The sequence below is a fragment of the Pongo abelii genome, chromosome 2 (genome assembly GCF_028885655.2).
Source record: "Pongo abelii isolate AG06213 chromosome 2, NHGRI_mPonAbe1-v2.0_pri, whole genome shotgun sequence".
NCBI classification, from domain to species: Eukaryota; Metazoa; Chordata; class Mammalia; order Primates; family Hominidae; genus Pongo; species Pongo abelii.
This window is the reverse complement of record NC_085928.1, coordinates 167866012-167886797: the sequence shown is the minus strand read 5'-3', so window position 1 is coordinate 167886797 and position 20786 is coordinate 167866012. Positions and strand designations below refer to the sequence as shown.

The 20786-nt window shown below is 36.3% G+C and overlaps 1 protein-coding gene and 1 long non-coding RNA gene across 16 annotated transcripts in view; both read right to left on the bottom strand.

Moving 5' to 3' along the window:
- The window catches only part of RSRC1 (arginine and serine rich coiled-coil 1), a 424026-nt gene that overhangs the window by 362270 nt on the left and 40970 nt on the right, over nt 1-20786 (bottom strand). The gene's annotated exons all lie outside the window — the stretch shown is intronic.
- LOC129058699 (uncharacterized) lies at nt 8487-20304 on the bottom strand. Of its 2 annotated transcripts, XR_010139278.1 has the most exons (5): nt 19404-20304; nt 16279-16402; nt 15303-15396; nt 14805-14916; nt 8487-13519 (listed from the first exon to the last, which is right to left on the bottom strand). It is a non-coding gene; the product is annotated as an uncharacterized LOC129058699 (long non-coding RNA). The 2 variants fall into 2 exon arrangements; XR_010139277.1 differs by lacking the exon at nt 19404-20304 and having other exon boundaries at nt 16279-19397.

Genomic DNA, 20786 nt, shown 5'->3' with positions numbered 1-20786 from the left:
GGATCACTTGAGCCCAGGAGTTCGAGACCAGCCTAGGCAACATGGCGAAACTCTGTTTCTACAAAATACACAAAAATTAGCTCAGTGCGGTGGTGTGTGCCTGTGGTCCCAGCTACTCAGGAAGCTGAGGTGGGAGAATCCCCAGAGCCTGAAAGGCAGAGGTTGCAGTGAGCCGAGATCGTATCACTGCACTCCAGCTTGGGTGACAGAGTGAGACCCCATCTCAAAAAAGAAAAGAAAAAAAGAGAGAGAGAAGAAAATATACCACCACACAAATAAAATAGACCCTAATCCAAAATCTAAAATTTAAAATCCAATTTACAGCCTCAAAGGATAAAACAATTGTGACAACTTGATCAATGTACAGAATGTATTATTTCTGACTACAAAAAAAAGGGGATTCTATCCTAACCACTAAGTTGTTATTTTTCTTTTATTCTAAGCTTTAAAAACAAGACTAGCATTTCCCAATAACCAAAGACAAAAAAAAATCTATTAAGATACAATCTAAGTTTGTAGAAGTTCATGTACTTGTTGTAAACAAGCAATCTATGTATTAGTTTCATGTTTCCTCTTTCTCTTAAAATATGTGTTCAAAATATTCAAAAGGTATTAACAAAAAGCAAAAGGAAGTTCATAATTCTAGCAGAGAACAAGTTGATTGATTTGAGAGATTAAACAGTTCAATCCATTTGTTTCTAAATACTGAAACAATAGACTAAAGTCCACAGCAATTAAGTCAGTTCCTAAGAAATATGCATTGCCTGATTGACATTTAAGCCTCCAAATTCTTGAATAATGAAATTGTTAAGGGAACTAAATACACACATCTAGTTTCAATAAAGTTGGCAATACCTTAAAATATTCTGCATAAATAATTTTAACCTTAAGCATTAACATTAAGGAAATGATTAGAACCACATTTTTCATAACAAAAGGGCATAATTGACCGTTATTTTATTAGCCTACAATTTGCTTCACCTCTGTTTTCTTAAACCTCTCTAATGGCACATATATCTTGACAACCTCCCACACATGGTTATGATTATGTGTAACAAGACAACAAGCTCATTGAAAACCTTTACAGATGCTTAGCTAATGGGATGTCACATTAAATCTGATATCATATGATTAAAAAACTTTATATCAATTATATTATAAAGAATGACACTATTTAAAATTGACATTCAAAGATTTCTAAATTATTTCGATAAAAGCACTACGTTACTAATATACTTATTTAAGAAACTTTTAAAAGTAAATGTAGACATTACCCAGCTTATCCCCATCACACAATTTGCCTGTTATCATGTGTCCTTGTGGGGATAGGTGCAAAAAATATGTATAGCTTTCAACATCTTAGATATAGATGCTTCTAACTACAAAACTCTGGTAAATGTCAGAATTGGATTTGACTACTTCTTACTTCCTCTCTTAATGCTTAATGACTAACTCCTTAGAGATGTCCTTAAAAGCCCTAAAATGTTGTCCTTGGGTAGAAACTTTCACCAGCAATCAATCAGGAGCAAATTAGATGATTGTGTTGAAATGTACTACACTGTTTAAGCTAATAAATGAATGAAGAAAGGTAGTATATGGAAACATATGCCATCACACTGAAGTTGCTAAAAGGGTTTGTTGGAAGAATATTTTGTTTCCAGTGGAGCAAATATGGAATAAGAAGAGACAGTGATAAAAGAATACCAAGTCATATGGAAATCCAAATATAGTGACAGACACAATTATTTTACTAATTGCTAATGAATACAGTCAAGTGGCTTCAAAAAGCAAAACTTCGCTTGGACTACTTCAGGTTTTGACCTCTGCACAAGAAAATGCATTTAAACTGAAGCCCACCAAAATTGATTAACGGCGCCAGCCAAGGCCAGCATGTAGTTGAAGCTTTTTCCATCTATCACATGGCCCCAAGGATAGTTAAATGAACCTTAAAATGGCTACAAACAGCTCAATGACTACACAAAGTCCTGCCAATTAGAAATAATTAGGCAGTCATTTTGGTGGTAAGTCTTTTTAAGTGCATACATAACGATGCAATGATGCTTATTAACGATCTCATATGAGCTATGCTCAAACAGCCTGAAATAATTATGCAACTATCACAAAGCCTTGCTCATCTCTGTACTTCACCTTAATGCATTTAAAAATCCACTTCATTACCTCCAGTAATTAATCCTCCATTAATTGCAGGAAAAGCTCAGTTTACCAAGCTTCATTTCTAATTATCTTATAAATAGTTATGGTTCTAATTAATGTGTTCATTAAGATGAATATCTTTCTCAAAGCCATGCTCAGAGCAAAGGTTCCGCTTATTCTCTCAAAAGTCTAACTAGCCATAAGGTGAGGCCATTTTGGTTGCATTTGCTTTTATTTTAGTATACTCAACCTCCTAATTGGCATTTAAAATCTAATTTGGAGAAACTTCAAGAAGGCTATATAGGGAGAAATAGGGACAAAAAGATATTTTCCAACTCTTTTCCAATCAATAATCTTAAAACCTTAATAGGAGAACTTTAGTGCATCTATATTTTTTAATAAATATTGACTAATATGCTTAAGTACTATATCCAAGTGAATTTAAATTCCATACAAACTTAGCTTTTGCCCCTTCTCTTCAATTAGAAAACAAGACAAGATAAAATATGCTATTAAAACAAATGCATTTAAATTTATATTCAGTTACCTAGCTAAACTGCCACTATAAAACAATTTCTCAATGTAAATTGTCAGCCATCAAAGAGAAAACTTACACATATCCTGAGATCACCGATATTTCACATCATTTTATAAGCATAGCTACCTACATGCTTTTTAAAAACAGAAATCTAATTCTGCGCCACAAAGTACACAGCACTTAAACAAAAAAAAAAAAACACTGGCTATAATTTAAAAGCTAAAATACAATATAAAATCATTCTTTTTGTAATCATAAATATTTTTATAATTTTGTAGATGTTTAAATAATTGTATATATAGTTTGGAAGCACAAAAAGTATTCTTAATATTTAAAAAATCAAATTTAATTTTATATGAATAACAAAAACAACTTATTTGGAAAATCAAGTAAAATCTTGTTTAAAAAAAAAGAACAGTTATCAGTGTAATAATCCTGGCAGTTAATAATAAAGCTATAGTTCGACATATGATAGATGTCTCCTGCTTCTCTGTAATTTGCGTTTGCTCATTAATCTTCCCTCCTTGTCTTTTTCCATGTAAGATAAGCCTACAGAAGTTTCATTTATGAATTAAAATATATGTGCATTCAACAGGCAAAATTCTGAGAAGAAAGTTTCTTCACAGAGAATTTATAAGTAAAATTTTGAGCATAAATTTTTCTAGAATAGACTTTTAAAATATACTTTACAGAAAACCACTGTGGCTTGTGTTTCCACGTTTAAATTTCTGATTACAGAGACAGATTCAATAAAATTTGTTAGAAGTATAGATGAAGACTTATAGTAAGGGAAGATCTCATATCTTTTATAGCAACATTCATTCATTCATTCATTCATTCATTTATTCTTCTATGTTCTATTTACTTTTCACGGTGCTGGGAATACAGTGCTGAGTAAGACAAGCACTGGCTCTGACATAATGAAGTTGAGTCTAATCCTTTTAAAGTACAACACTCTTGCTAACATTAAAAAAAAAACATTGCTATAAAGGGTAGCAAAGGTAGAAACAGGTTGATTTTGGCCATAATTATCAATTATTATAATATGGATGTGTATGATGTATTCCTTGACACCCAGCGTGTAAATCTCCTACTACATCCAAAAGATCCTTGAAAGAAAACATCTTCACCCATCCATCTTTGGAATGCTGAACCAAACACAACACGGGTACCAAGCTGTACTAACAAAAAAATGTATGTAATTCAGGGAGACATGAATATAAATAGATCTATGAGAACAGTAGTTTTGCTCTACCTATCTTCTAAATTTCAACCTCTTCAATGACACCTGACTTAGTAGCCCAGAGCAGTGATCTTCAAGTTTTGGCTTTGTAACACCCTAAAATGTCTACAGCATTTCAAAATGAGAATCATTAAATTCTCACCACAAAACATTAACTCACTATCAGTCTTTAAAAATATTATTTCAGGCCACATGAGGTGGCTCACCCCTGTAATGCCAGCATTTTGGGAGGTGGAGGAGGCAGGAGGATCACTTGAAGCCAGGAGTTCGAGACCAGCCTGGCCAACATGGTGAAACCCCATCTCTACTAAAAATATAAAAATTAGCCAGCTATGCTGGCAGTGCCTGTAATCCCAGCTACTAGGGAGGCTGAGGCATGAGAATCGCTCGAACCTATGAGATGAAGGTTACAGTGACCTGAGATCACGACACTGTACTCCAGCCTAGGGGTGCAGGGTGAGATTCCATCTCAAAAAAGAAAAAAAAAATTATTTCAAGAGGAAAGGGAAAGGAGAGCAAGTGATAACAAAATAACACACTATCCAAAAGATTAGAAATTATTCTTCCTTTTTACCTGGAAGAGTTAAGGAATATCATTTCTGTTTCTCCTGAAGAGTTCAAATTTTAGAATACTTAACAACTTTTCTACTCTCTTCCTTTTTACTGCCCTACTCCTCCCCACAATCCAATCTAAAGAAACAAAGTCAATGAACATCTTCAGTAATACAACAAAGCTTTCTATAATTACCTGACTAATAGCAAAACAATAACGCTGATATCAGCCCCTCAGAATACGTTCTCTTGTTGGTCAAAACAAATTTCCTCCAGGCCCTGTATCAATATTCTTATCCATATAAATGAGCTAGAAGCAATGGTTCCCAACAGGCAATAATATCTGCAAAAAGTAAGCAATGCAAAGGCTTAGATTTTAATAAGCCAAGTTAATAAATTTACAGAGTTAACACCCCTCCCAATTTGATTAGGATTTAAATTGAGGTCTAAGTAAAAATGGTAATTATCCTAACTACTCCTTTGAATGTTATATTAATTCTTTATCATTACAGATACTAATGACCAAAAAAAAGGAAACCATTAGATACTATTAACATGCCCTTTCCTCCCCCAGTTATTGAAAAAGATGGAAAGTATATACCAGTAGGCTTGACTAAAAAAGTATATTCTTTGAAAAGACTTCTAGAGCTCAGTACAGTGTCAGTTGATGTCATTTAGTCTCCAGGTATTTAAGATACAAAAATCTAAACAGTATCTTTCACAGACATGATTTACTTAGAGTATTTTGAGAAGCCACCCAAAACATTAAACAAAAAAGAAAGCTGTTTATCAGTTGTATTTTCTTTATAAGGTCCATCAAGATTTTGGCAGTTTCTATTATTCAGATAAAGTCATTTCTCCCACTCCCACCATAGGCAGAGCTCAGTAAATGGTTATTTCATTACTCCCTACCACGTAGCTAAACACACATTACATTATATTTTTCTTTTCTTTGTTGATATGGGGTCTCACTCTGTCACCCAAGCTGGAGTGCAGTGGTACAATTTGCTTCACCTCTGTTTTCTCAAACCACTTTTGATAAGAGCTTTTAAAAATTTTGAGCCCCCTTCTTGCCTTTTAATTGATGAGATCTTAGATTCATGAATTAATCATCTTTCAGGCATGTTTTTGTTTGTAGCCACACATTTTATTTTATGTATGTATGTATGTATTTTTGAGACACGGTCTCACTTTGTCACCCAGACTGGAGTGCAGTGGCGTGATCTCAGCTCACCATAACCTCTGCCTCCCGGGTTCAAGCGATTCTCCTGCCTCAGCCTCGCAAGTAGCTGGGATTACAGGCTTGTGCCATTACTGCCAGCTAATTTTCGTATTTTTAGTAGAGATGGAGTTCCACCATGTTGGCCAGACTGGTCTCAAACTCCTGACCTCAAACGATTCACCTGCCTCGGCCTCCCAAAGTGCTAGGATTACAGGCGTGAGCCACCGCACCTGCCCCACACATTTAAAATTGGTATTCTTCCTTGCCCTTGACTTTGAGCTTAGACTCATGATTTGCTTTGGCCGATGAAATGTTGGCAGAAGTGACATTTAGCAGAGGACTTAAATTTGCTTAGGAAGTTGGGCTTGTTTTCCTTTTGCCTAGGAAAAACCTGTTTTGAGTAGGGGCTGATCCAAGGAGGATGAAAGAGACAGGAACAGAGCTGATCTCAACACCCAACTTGGAGACAAACCCAAGGAGCCCAGCATAGATCAGAAGAGGCCCAGCTGACTCACAGATGTCTCTGTGAGCAATAAATACTTTTTGTGTGTGCCACTGAGTTTTGAAATGTTTTACTATGCAGCATTATTGTGTCAATAGCTGACTAATATAAAGACATTAGCACTAGAGGGTATTCAGGCTCTGGAACTAACTAGTTAGTCTTCCTGCTCTGCCAAGGGGGAAAAAAATAGTAAACCTAGTGAACGACAGTGAATAAGCACAAGAACAACTGTTTGAAAGCAGAAGTAGTGTGAATTCCCAGCTCTAGCCATATAAGTAAGAGTAAATTATTTGACCTCTGTAAGTCTGTTTCTTCATCTGTTAAATGAAGGTAATATACAAACTTAGAAAGTTAAGGTGATGCTGATAATCAAATAAAGTAACCTAGGATGATAACATAATTCCACAATTCCTAGCATAGAGTAGATGCTAAAAAAAACTTTAGCTTCAACTTTATTTTTCTTCTTGAAGTCAAGCTGTTTTTTAATGAAAATTTCCAACACACCATCACAAAATGTTTACTACATGCAAATAAGTAATCCCACTTTTTTTTAACTAAACTTCAAAGTAAACACCCATTAAAGTAGTTTTAGAGTAGTTATTTTTATATCAGAAAAGAGCCCTTCCCTTTCCCATGGATCTTACTAATCACTTTTCTCCTTCCTGGTATAAATCTTGAATTTTCATGATAATTTATTTTTCTACAGGAAAAACAGAATTCTGCTTGTTTAATAGGCACAATTCCCCTATCTTTTCCTTCCCATATTTCTCTATATGTATTCCACCTCCACCCCTTGCAAATAGCTAAGGGTAGCAAATAGCTAAGGTAGCAAATAGCTAAGTCATCAATATACATTTTCTCCATTTTGGAAGAAAGGGGTAGATTCATCAAATAATACTTATAAAATCATTTGAGTTATTCAGAAGATGTACCATACAAATTAAAACTTAGTAGTAGAAATTTATTTTAAAATTTTTAATAACTGAATGGCTTGGGGCATTGAAGATTTCTTTAAAAAACAGAGCCTTCAGGAAAGGTCAGAGACACAGACACAATCATTCATCTTAAAAGACTTCAGGGGATGTTTTAATAACTACCTGTGGCAGGATCTCATATTCATTATAAAATTCCCAAGGCAGATTTTGCTCTCTCATTCATACTCACAAACATACAAAATGGAGACCCCATCAAATGTAGTGTGAGTAGATACATTTAAACACCAGTTGTTTTATCAGTGCATTCATTACCACAGCTTGCAACAGAGAGATAAAAGCTTCATAGGACTGAAGCGATCAAACACTCACACACACGCACACACCCATACATGGCATTAAGCAAAGACAACTGAAGCTATGTGATATTACTTTTAAATGCTTGGGCACAAACAAAATCATGACTGAAAAATGACTAGCTCGTAAGTCAAATAAATAATGATCTCATCAGTAATTTTTTTTTAATAGAGGGGAGGCTCAAAATTTTTAAAGCCCTCATCAAAAAAAGTTAAAGAACTATGGAGTGATGAAATAATCATTTAGTGAGCTCTATGTAAGCTTTTCTATTCAAAACACTCAAATGCAGTGGCTCTATTTCTACTCCCTTCTATCTACAAAATGTTATTTTCATTTGAGTTCTACTACTCTTCTCCCTGCAAAAAACACGCAAAATGCAACCTAATTGGGTTTTCAGGGCTTGAATGTGATACTGTCATTTGTCTTCTTTATCTATGAAATGGGGATAAATCATAACTCCCACAAAGTTATGCAAACAAAGGAGCAGAAAAATGCATATGAAAGCATATTTTGTAAAGTGTAAAGGGCTATACTAATAATATTCCTATAATCATCTTTTTGGTTTTCATATTCTTCTGATGACTCTTATTTCAAAAGTCCCTTTGGTGAATGGCCATCACATTCTGTTCTGGAATTCTCCAGGACACTTCCAATTTGCCTCAGTGGCTACTCCTTACTTTCATAGTTTGCAGCACATCTCAACCACTAATCCAGAACTGGTGATTGGTTGTAAACTTTTATCCCACATGAATCCTTCCTTTGTATCACTGTAACTTAAGACAGTCAGTCTCTGAACACTAGCTTCACGTCCTAGAATCTCAGGCCAGGCCAGCCAAACTACACTGTTCCTTACTGGACAAGAGAGGGTCTCTGGGCAGTTACTCCTCTATACTCAACATTCTTGTTTGGGAAATAAGAACAAAAAGTAGAAAAGACAGCACCACTTGAAAGGCTTTTGAGGCTATTTTTTGTGAGGGAAAACACTATTTCTTTTTTTTTTTTTTTTTTTTTGAGACAGGGTCTCACTCTGTTGCCAAGGCTGGAGTGCAGTGGTACGATCATGGCTTACTGCAACCTCTGCCTTCCAGGTTCAAGTAATTCTCTTGCCTCAGCCTCCCGAGTAGCTGGGATTACAGGCACAGGCCACCAGGCCTGGCAATTTTTGTATTTTTAGTGGAGATGGGGTTTCACCATGTTGGCCAGGCTGGTCTCAAACTCCTGACCTCAAGTGATCCACCTGCCTCAGCCTCCCAAAGTGCTGGGATTACAGGCATGAGCCACTATGCCCAGCCAACACTCCTATTTCTAAAGAGACAAAAAATACTCTAAGGCTCTGAGAAATTCTCATCCATGTTTGTTTCTCATTTCCAGAGTTTTGCTACACCACAGTGAAGGTGGGGGAAAAGACAATTTCAGGTGGACTACTCCAAGAGAGAAAAAAATTGTGGTAGAAGAAATGCAGATAGTTTGCTGTCTTGGATAAACTTGTTAGAAATGTTTAAAATAGAATACAATTTTCAAAAATATATGATTATAATATCCCTCAGTATACACACAGTAATAGTTCCACAACCACCAGTGCATGACCAAATCCGCACATACTCAAGTCCCACAGTCAGCCCTGACACATCTACATATACGAAGTCAGCCCTCCATATACTGTGTTTTCCATCCATGTTTGAAGAAAAACTGTTATAAGTGAACTCACATAGCTCAAACCCATGTTGTTCAAGACTCAACTGTGTTTGAAGGCACAGCTGTAGATTTATGGACCAAGTATTAGTTAACTGCTACATGGAAAGCAAAAGTAAGATTACATATAGCACTTTATCAAGGTTCTGAATCTGTACATATTTCAAAACTCATTAACTGAACATACTATTCATAAATATTCTACAAATTAATATTTCTGGAAGCTTGTGTGAGTCTGTCAGAAGATAAGCTTTTGCCTTATTTTTGTGTAAATAGTAACAGTTAAAAAAATCAGTAAAACCAAAGCGACAGTAATCCAATAGGGATTGTCACTTGCTCTTTTTTTTTTAGACAGAGTTTTGCTCTTGTTGCCCAGGGTGAGGTGCAATGGTGAGATCTCAGCTCATCACAACCTCCACCTCCAGGGTTCAAGCTATTCTCCTGCCTCAGCCTCCCAAGTAGCTGGGATTACAAGCATGTGCCACCATGCCTGGCTAATTTTATATTTTTAGTAGACATGGGGTTTCTCCATGTTGGTCAGGCTGGTCTCAAACTCCGGACCTCAGGTGATCTGCCCGCCTTGGCCTCCCAAAGTACTGGGATTACAGCATTTGCTCTTAATTGTTCCTCAAGTAGTGGGAAAGACAATCTACAGAGCAGTTATGACCTTGCCAGAACCTCGGGGTCTCTGAACAGAAAGATCTATTCTGATCCAATCCAGTTCTCCCTCTGATAAGACTGATCAGAAGGCAGGGATTACTCTACAAACACCAAAGACATTTAACTGTCATAATCCCAAACTCTGAATCATGATCTCAGAAGACGGCTCAAGCCAGATATTCCTACATTTCTCTTCAAAAATCCTAGTTCCACTCTCTTTGCTGCGAGTCCTTGATACAGTTGTAAGACTCAGTTTCCTCATCAGGAAATAATGATTCTAAACCTATCCCACTAAATTGCTGTAAGGATTAAATAAAAAGAATACATGTTAAACATCCCATATTAATGTCTGGCCCTTAGTATGTACTAGATTAATCATTGGCATGTATTGTTACTATTATTATTTTAATTCAATGTTGACAAAGTTTTAGTTTATCCAGTATTTCTTCACTTTTACAACTCTGCTGGATTCCTCATAAAGTTGCAACAATAACAGAGAAAAGCTAGAGACATCTAACCCTTTTTAAAAGTTCTGTTTACTAAATAAGGTACAGGCATATCTCTTTTTATTTTACTCTGCTTTATTGCCCTTTGCAGATATTGTGACTTTTACAAATTGAAGGTTTGTGGCAACTCTGAGTCAAACAAGTCTATTAGTGCCACTTTTCCAACAGCATGTGCTCGCTTAGTGTCTCTGTGTTACATTTTGGTTAGTCTCACAATACTTCAAACTTTTTCATTATTATTATATCTGTTATAGTGATCTGTGATCAGTGATTCCCAGTGTTACTACTGTAATTATTTTCAGCTGCCAAGAACTGCATCCATATAAGACAGTGAACTTAAATAGATGTGTGTGTTCTGAGTGCTCCCCCAACCAACTGTTCCCCAGTCTCTCTTTCTCTCCTTGGGCCTGCCTATTCTCTGGAACACAACGATATTGAAATTTAGGCCACTTAATTAACCCTTCAATGGCCTCTAAGTATTCAAGTGAAAAGAACAGTCATACATCTCTCACTTTAAACCAAAAGCTAGAAATGATTAAGCTTTGCAAGGAAGGCATACCAAAAGCCAAAAAAGACCAAGAGCTAGGCCTCTTGCACTGAAGAGTTAGCTAACTTGTTAATGCAAAAGAAAAGTTCTCAAAAAATATTAAAATATTAATATTACAAGTTCTCAACAAATATTAAAAGTGCTATTCCACTGAAATGATAAGAAAATGAAATAGCCTTATTACTGACAGGAAGAAAATCTGAGTGGGCCGAATATAACATCAAACCAGCCCTAACATTCCCTTGAGCAAAATCCTAATCCAGAGCAAGGCCCTAATTCTCTTCAATTCTATAAAAGCTGAAAGAGGTGAGAAAGCTACAAAAGAAAAGTTTGAAGCTAGCAGAGGTTAGTTCATGAGGTTTAAGAAAAGAACTCATCTCCATAACATTAAAGTACAAGGTGAAGCAGGACGTGCTGATATAGGACCTGCAGCAAGTAATCCAGAAGATACAGCTAAGATAACTGATGAAGGTGGCTATGCACAACAACAGATTTTCAATGCAGACAAAACAGCCTGTATAGGAAGAAGGTGCCATCTGGGTCTTATAGGTAGAGAGGATAAGTCAATGCCTGGCTTCGAAGCTTCAAAGGACAGGCAGACTCTTTTATTAGGAGTTAAGGCACCTGGTGACTTTAAAAGAAAGCCAATGCTCATTTCCCATTTTGAAAATCCTAGGGCTCTTAAGAATTATGCTAAATCTACTCTGCCTGTGCTCTATAAATAAAACAACAAAGCCTGGATGATAGCATATAAGTTTACAACATGGTTTGCCGAATATTTTAAGCTCATTGTTGAGACCTACTGCTCAGAAAAAGTAATTCCTTTAAAAATAATGGCCGGGTGTGGTGGCTCATGCCTGTAATCCCAGCACTTTGGGAGGTCAAGGTGGGCGGATCGCTTGAGCTCAGTAGTTTGAGATCAGCTTGGGCAACATGGTGAAACCCAATCTCTACAAAAAATACAAAAAAAAAAAAAAAAGCTAGGCTTGGTGGTGCATTCCTGTAGTCCCGCCTACTTGAGAGGCTGAGGTGGGATCACTTCAGCCTGAGAGGTAGAGGCTGCAGGGAGCCGAGATCATGCCACTGCCCTAGAGCCTGGGTGACAAAGTGAGACCCTGTCTAAAAATATAAAATAAAATAAAATATAGTTCACTGACAATGTATCTAGTCACCCAAGAGCTCTGATGGAGATGTACAAGGAGATTAATATTGTTTCTATGTCTGCTAACACCAAATTCATTCTGTAGCCCCTGAATCCAGGAGTAATTTTGACTTTCAAGTGTTACTATTTAAGAAATACATTTTGTAAGGCTATAGCTGCCATAGATAGTGACTTCTCTGATGAATCTAGGCAAAGTAAATCGAAAACCTTCTGGAAAAAATTCACCATTCTAGATGGCATTAAGAACATTCCTCATTCACAGGAGGAAGCCAAAATAGCAAAATTAACAGGAGTATGGAAGAAGTTGACTCCAAGACCCTTATGTGTGACTGTGAGGAAGAAGACTTCAGTGGAGGAAGTCACTGCAGGTGTGGTGGCAATAACAAAACAAAACAAAACAAAAAACAGAATTAGAAGTGGAGCCTGAAGATGTGACTGAATGGATTCAATTTCATGATCAAATGTGAACAAATGAAGAGTTGCTTCTTATGGATGAGCAAAAAAGTGGTTTCTTGAGATAGAATCCACTGCTGGTGAAGATGCTGTAAATACTGCTGAAATCACGGCAAAGGATTTAAATGTTACGTAAACTTAGTTGATAAAGCAGCACCAGGGTTTGAGAAGACTGACTCTAATTTTGAAAGAGGTTCTGGCCGGGCGCAGTGGCTCATGCCTGTAATCAAGCACTTTGGAAGGCTGAGGTGGGCAGATCATGAGGTCAAGAGATCGAGACCATCCTGGCCAACAAGGTGAAAACCTGTCGCTACTAAAAATACAAAAATTAGCTGGGCATGGTGGCATGAGCCTGTAGTCCCAGCTACTCAGGAGGCTGAGACAGGAGAATCACTTGAACCGGGGAGGCAGAGGTTGCAGTGAGCTGAGATCGCACCACTGCACTCCAGCCTAGGTGACAGAGCAAGACTCCCTCTCAAAAAAAAAAAAAAAAAAACAAAAAAAGTTCTATGATGGGTAAAATACTAGACAACAGCATCATTTGCTACAGAGAAATCTTTCATTTAAAAAAGGGTCAATCAATGTAGCAAACTTTATTGTTGTCTTATTTTAATTTGCCACCGCCACCCCAACCTTCAGCAACCGCCACCATGATCAGTGGGAGCCATCAACATCAAGGCAAGACCCTCACCAGCAAAAAGATTATGACTCACCGAAGGCTCAAATGATCATTAGCATTTTTAAGCAATAAGGTATTTTTAAATTAAGGTATGTATATTGTTTTTTAAACACAATGCTATTACATACTTAACAGACTATGGTATAGTGTAAACATAACTTCTATATGCACTGGAAAACAAAAAAATTCATATGACTTGCTTTATTGCAATATTCACCTTATTGTGGTGGTGTGGATACAAACCTGCAATATCTCTGAGGTATAGCTGTCCAGTCAAGGATTCAGGTTGTTTTAAATTTGGAGTTTTATTGGGGAAGTATCTAGAGAAGAATGGAAAGCTATATTTTCACACTTTGCATACATGTATCCCAGTCTCACAATTACCCTGGGATTTCTCATCATATAAATTTACTCTACCTAAGATCACATACAACGTGAGCAACAGACAAAAGAGAAGTTTTATACACCAATAACAATCAAGACTCTCAAAAACAAGCTCCTCAATCCAAAAAGACAATCTTGATTCACAAACTTTATAGTATAGGTTCAACACTGAACATAATTATGCTAGAGGTATTCAGCTTTCCTTAAACATCACACCTATTCAAATGCTGGTCAAACTCAACCTTTCTTAGATTGTAAGATCCAACAAGATCAAAGACCAAGGGGACATGACTACCAAGTAACTCTACCATCTATTTATTCTTAATACAGTGCTTTCTGAAATCATGTCTTCTAGCTTTATGGCAACCTCAAGGAAACTCTTAAAATCACTTATTAAGTTACAGCATTACCCTGCAACACAATACCATGCTGCACTGTCATTCTTTAGTTAGATCAGAAACATTGTGGCTAGCAAGAGAGTGTTGAGTTTCCCTGATGCTTTATTTAAGAATGAAAAATTTTAAAATAGTTCAAGAAAAGAAGCAGAAAATAACCAATAAATAGGGGGGTGGGAATTGCCTCTACTGGCAACTCTAGAAGAAGAGAGTTCCATACCCATCTTCAAGTGTCTCCAAAGAGAAAGAGTTGCAGATCACTTTGATGGTTAAGGGAATCTCTAGAAGAGGCACTTAAGTAACTGACACAAGATTTAAGCTACATAGTTAGTAGCAAATAAGCAAATGTGACTGAGAATTTGCTCAGTCAATACAAATACAGAAGGTATAGGGAGAAAGTTGCTTTAAAAAGGACAGAAAGGGTTGCCCAGAGGTAGGCTGTCTGGAAAATTCCACCTGCTTTCCTCAGGACTTTACTATACCCAAGAAATTTACAGAGCAGTTAGTTCCTAGATACATATAGGACCCACATAGGCATCTTTACATTTATTATTCTAAACTTTCCAAGTGTTAGGGTTATTAGATCTACTAAGATAATAATTAAAAGATGTCCTATAAAATGGCTTTTAAGCCTAAGATAAAACATGTACAATAATCAAATACAACAGAAGCCACATACTCATTCAAATGTGAAATCAGCTCCTCAGTTAAAACTAAAAGTCATATTATTAAACGTGAAACTACAAGACTACAGGATCAATTTTTAATTCACATCTCATTTACTTCTGGGAAGAAGAAATAAATTTAGAAGATAATATGTACTCACATGTATCTCACTTTAGGCAACAGATACAAACTGGAAACATTGAGTAATCAAACATTTATACACCAAATTAACTCCTACACAAATTCTGAGATGAATTCATTCCAAGAGAATACTGATGGGAAGAACAATATCAACTTTATTGGTACAGCTTTTATTATTTTCAAAATACTTTCACAAAATATAATTTGATCTTTACATCAATTCTGTGAAAAAGACAGAGGAGACATTTAATTCCAGTCACTTACTGAACACTTACTAAGTGCCAGCCAAGAGCTAGCCACTAGCGATACTACTGGAATGACTAACATCCCGCTTGGCCCAGGACTGAAGAGTTTCTTGGGACATGGAACTTTCAGTGCTAAAACAAAGTCCCCGGCAAGCCAAGATGGTTGGTCACCCTAGCAAAAATCAATATGGCACAGACACTGTCCTCAAGGAGCTCAGTATTTAATATTATGATTCCCTAAAACTGAAGTTCAGCTAAGTTCAATTATTTACCTAAGGTCAAACAGCTAATAAGAGAAACAGAGCCCAGAGAAACCAGGTCTTCCAACTCCTACTTTATACTCTTGTCTCCTATATTATTCAACATCTGAAAAAAAAAAAAAACATTTTGCCCATAAGATATGATTTTTAACTTTTATAAGTACAGAAAATTAAATACACAAATACACTAGACAGAGATTTAATACCTCAAGCCATAATCAAAGGCTCTAACTTATCTACCACACTTAAAAAGAACCTAACAAGTTTCGTTTTACTCGACAATATTAAACATACGTTACATAGTTAAATCATAATGCCAAGGACTTCTGTGAGGTTTCTTATACTATCCTAGTATATTTTAATTAACATTCATTCATTGAGCAATACTTGTACAGTATTTACTGTACAGTATTTACTGACTACATATAACGACACTGTGTCCTCCCAGAACTTTTTGCATGCCTAAAAGGGTAGCATTTACATATCAGAAGCATAATCATGTTCATATATGTCTTCTCACTAGATTCTAAGAATACTGGTTCTGCATTCACACCACGCAGCACAGGACCTACTACCTAGTTGGCATTTATTTGATGGGGTTCAGGACATACGTACCTGAGTAGGACACACTCCCCCAAAACATTTTAAGCTGAACATATCTGGGAAAAACAAAGAAGCTGGAAGGGCAGTCTCTGTTCTCCTCTTCCCCTTCTCCCCTGAAGTAGGTCATGAACACTACAAAAGCTTTTCTGACCTACTCAGGAAGCGAGTTGCAAGATCCTCACTGAAGAGGTGCCCTCCATATCCCCAAAAGAAAGAAACATCCTAATCTTTGAAGACACAAAGTCACACAGAGTAGAATCTGAACAAATAGGCCTTGCTAAATTCCCCCCAGCTGACTAACATTAGATCACACTTTTTTATCCAATCATGCTTCACGATTATCCACTTCCTCATCAAGCCCAGCATAAAATATACACAGATTTACCCCTTTCTTCACGTCTTCATTTCCTTATGAAGGCTCCTGTGTCACTTTATTTATTATAGTAAATAAATCTGTATGCTTCTCTCTTGTTGATCTGTCTTTTGTTATAGGGGCCTCCGCCATGCACCTAGCAATGGGTGAGAAAAAGATATTTTTTCTCCCCCACACATTCAAAGGATAAATATAAGGTATATGGGCAATATCAAGTAAAATACTCATAAGGAATATATAATTTAGTTAGAGATGCACATAAATAACCTCACAGAAGTAATGGCAAATCTGACTGGTATAGGTTATGAAGTTACCAGGAATTTAAAAGAGAGAGAAGATGAATTCCTCACAAAGAATCCTATGCCCAAATAATATCTTACACAGAACCCTAACATACAAGAAAATTAGATATAGATCTGTTCCAGTTAAAGCACCCCTCACTCCCAAACAAAAGAAAAACTCATGGCAGTCCCAGAAGCACCTCCACAGATTTCCAAAACTCCACAGATTAAAGATCAATTCTAGCTCCAAAATACTTCCCAAAATGCTTTCCCACTCCAACTACCAAGCTAAGCCAAGGAACAACCCTCTCTTACAGTCTCTTACATATCATCCTAATTGATATCAAGACCTACTACTGTACCTAACACATAATATTAATATAAGCTCAATAAATATTGTGTGAAATGGAAAAAAAACACAACCAGACAGCTTATTAAATGAAGATCTTCATTTCAATTAGCAAATAATATTACTATATTTAGAACATTTCAATTTCTTATAGTCTTTGCTGTTCCAAAATGTTACCATTTTTAGAAACTGTGTTCAAGTCAGAAATACTCAGCTTTGTGATTTTCCCCAAGTAAATCTAACCCTTTTTTTTGGTTTTATGCTATGGGGACAAAGGCAAATAAGTTACATAATCTTATACTGGTGCAATAAATGGACCCACCTTAATTAAAAGGATGTCTAAAATAACTGGCAAGTCTAACAGTTATGATTCAATTAAAAACTTTCAGCCTTTAATCTATCATATCCTTTAAACAGCACTAGCAGTTGGCAAGAGCAATTCAGCATTACAGCTTGGTCCTTTACAACTTTTCCCTGCTTTTTCTACAATGAATGATAAAATTAACCAAAAACCTTTCGGAACAAAAAGTTTACATAAGAGAAGGCACTTAAAACAGGCTTTTAATTTGAAAATAAAATGTTAACAGAGATGTAGAATATTAAAGATAAACACCACAGAAATCCTCTTTATCTGCAGTGCATTTTAATGAGAATAAAACATTTCCTAAAAGATACTGAACTTGAAAAACAAAATTGTGTTACAGGGTTATGCTGTCACTCAGTGAGTGCTTTCAGAGTTCCCTTGAGGTTGTCAGAACAATAGGAACATGATTTTTCAAAGTGCTGTATTAGGAATAAATAGACAGGGTAGTTACTTGATAGCCATGTCCCCTTGGTATTTGATCCTGATGGGTTTTACAATCTAAGAAAGGTTGGTTTCAACCAGAGTTGGAACAGGTGTAATGTTTACGGAAATTTGAATACCTATAGCATCATGTTCACTATGTTGAACCTATACCTAATTTTCTCAAATAATTTCCCCTCTTCCCTCCAAATATTTTACCCCCAAATACGAGTAAGTGAATATGCATGTATTCACCTTTAAGAATTTCGTTTCCTTTTATAGTCTGTTCACTTAGACCATCGCATCTGCAACAAGCCTGCCATTCCCACATCCCCTACCAAGCTCTACAACCAAGATATAGCCTAGTCACGTGTGACCAAACCAGATGGGAATATCTGATCTTAAGGCAGGCAGTCCACAGCTGGCCAGCAACCCCTGATATAGCTCATCCCATATAAGAATTATTAGCTGAGTCAATCAGATTCCCTCACTCAGGAATGTAAAGTGGGATATACTGAGAAAATGATGCAGTTAGAAGAACTAAAGCTAAAATAGAAATATCAAAGGAGCTTTGATGATCATTCAGTATGCTCAACTGTAAACACTTAAGAGTAAAAAGAAACTATAAAGAAAAGATAAACTGTACTCAGTAGTAGGTAAAGAAGCTATAAAGTAGTAAACCGAAAGTACAGCAAATATATAAAAGCATACATTTGTGGCTGGGCGCGGTGGCTCACGCCTGTAATCCCAGAACTTTGGAAGGCTGAGGTGGGTGGATCACCTGAGGTCAGGAGTTCGAGACCAGCCTGACCAAAATGGTGAAACCCCGTCTCTACTAAAAGTACAAAAATTAGCTAGGCGTGGTGGCACGTGCCTGTAATCTCAGCTACTCGGGAGGCTGAGGTAGAAGACTCACTTGAACCTGGGAGGTGGAGGTTGCAGTGAGCTGAGATCGTGCCATTGTACTCCAGCCTGGGCAACAAGAGTGAAACTCTGTCTCAAAAAAATAAAAAAATAAAAAAATAAAAAAAAAGTATACATTTGTATATAAATGCATAAAGTAGCTGAGGCAATTCAGTTCTGTAGAACTAGAATGAGACACCATCTTTTTTCATTTTTTATTTTTTGCTTTTCTTTCTTAACTCTTCCCTCAGCAGAATCAACCCACAAACACCTTGTTGCTAAGGGCTCCTAGAGAAGAAACAACTGATTAAAAGATGAGTTTATGACATTCAAAACTTGGCAAAGTAGTTAGTAACCCCAATTTACAGATGAATAAACAAGCCCAGAGAGAATTCAAAATACATTGTTCTAAGTCATGAAAAAGGAACTGAAATCCAGGTCCTGTGACTCCTAATCTAACACTATCGATATCTTACTGTACTGTTTCTCTGAGTCACGTCTAAGGCTTCCAATTACACCTCATGTGCCGCATACACACACACACATACACACACACACACACACCCCTTTTAAGAACAAATTTGGATCTTGTACATTCTATGAGGAGAATGATCAAATTGCTTCTCCAACCCAACTGAACATTCCGATGACGCCATACAATTATTGATACATGTTTACCAATAGTCTTATACGCACCAAACCAGAAGAGCTACAAAGGGGACAGATAAAGGGAAATACATAAGAAGCATATCATTTACTCTTTTTAAAAAAGTTTCTGGGATTTATAATCCCAGATAATAGATAAGTATACATCAATTACCTGTACCACGCTTAATAGTAACAATATCTCAGCTATTCAAGTTGTTCCACGGACCAGTGCTAGTCCACAAACTACTGCAGTTCACAATGGGATAAAGAAATTAAGAATAAGAGTTTAGAAATTTTTATAGTTACTGGACACAGCTATAACATTTTTATTACATTTTTAAAAATATTGTCTATAATGGATTCAAAATTTAGGGTTTAAAAAAAGTCCTTTACCACAGATAATTTGAGAAGCACTGCTAGACTACATAAACAGAATTAGTATGATTCCCCACATACCCAGATTATAATATGAGAATTTCTCCTATTGTTCAACTAAATGTATACTTCTAAAATGTACACTTTTGAATTTGGAAAAAAATTTGAACAAATGAACAATGTAGTAGGAAACTGGCATACCATTCAGGAAATAGTTTTTAAATTTGTTGTTGGAGGTTGATTATTGTACATGACTTACCCACATGGAAAAATAATCTATTTTCTGTTTTCTTCTAGGTTACAAAGAAATGAAAACTGCTATTTTGAGGTCAAAGATAAATTTAAAGTTAGGTTTCTTGAAAAATTAAAAAAAAAAGAAAATTCATTAAAGATATGGAACATAGATTTCTTGAAGTATGACACAGGCTTAAATGTGGAGATAGGTAAATACAAAAACATGAGTTGATGGCCAGAAAATGAGTACCAAAATATCAAAAATCGAGCCCAGGAGGTCAAGGTTACAGTCAGCTGTGACTGCACCACTTCATTCAAGCCTGGATGACAGAGCAAGACCCTGTCTCACACACGGAAAAAAAATAATGGCACTATGTGATATAAGAAAATTTCCTTTCAGGGGGTAGAGATTTAAAGTGAAGTACATATTTGTAAAATAACACAGTGTCCCATTTTGCTTTGAAATAATTCAGCCAAAAAAAAAAAAAGGCAGAAAAGCAGAAGAATCAGAAGGAAGAAGATGGAGAGGGAGGGGGAGGCAGCAGCACTACCACCAGCAGCAGCAGCAGCACAAGCAGCCATGGGGAAAATCCTGGTAACTGTTCAATCTAGGTACTGCGTATATATTGTACTCCTTCTCTTGAGTATGTTTGAAATTTTCTTTATAAAAAAGCCAATCTACTTAGCTAGAAATATTTCTATTTCTGTGGATAAATTCCTCGACACATACCCCCTCCCAAGACTAAACCAGGAACAAGCTGAATCTCTGAATAGACCAATAACAGGAGCTGAAATTGAGGCAATAATTAATAGCTTACCAACCAAAAAAAGTCCAGAACCAGACGGATTCAAAGCTGAATTCTACCAGAGGTACAAGGAGGAGCTGGTACCATTCCTTCGGAAACTATTCCAATCAATAGAAAAAGGGGGAATCCTCCCTAACTCA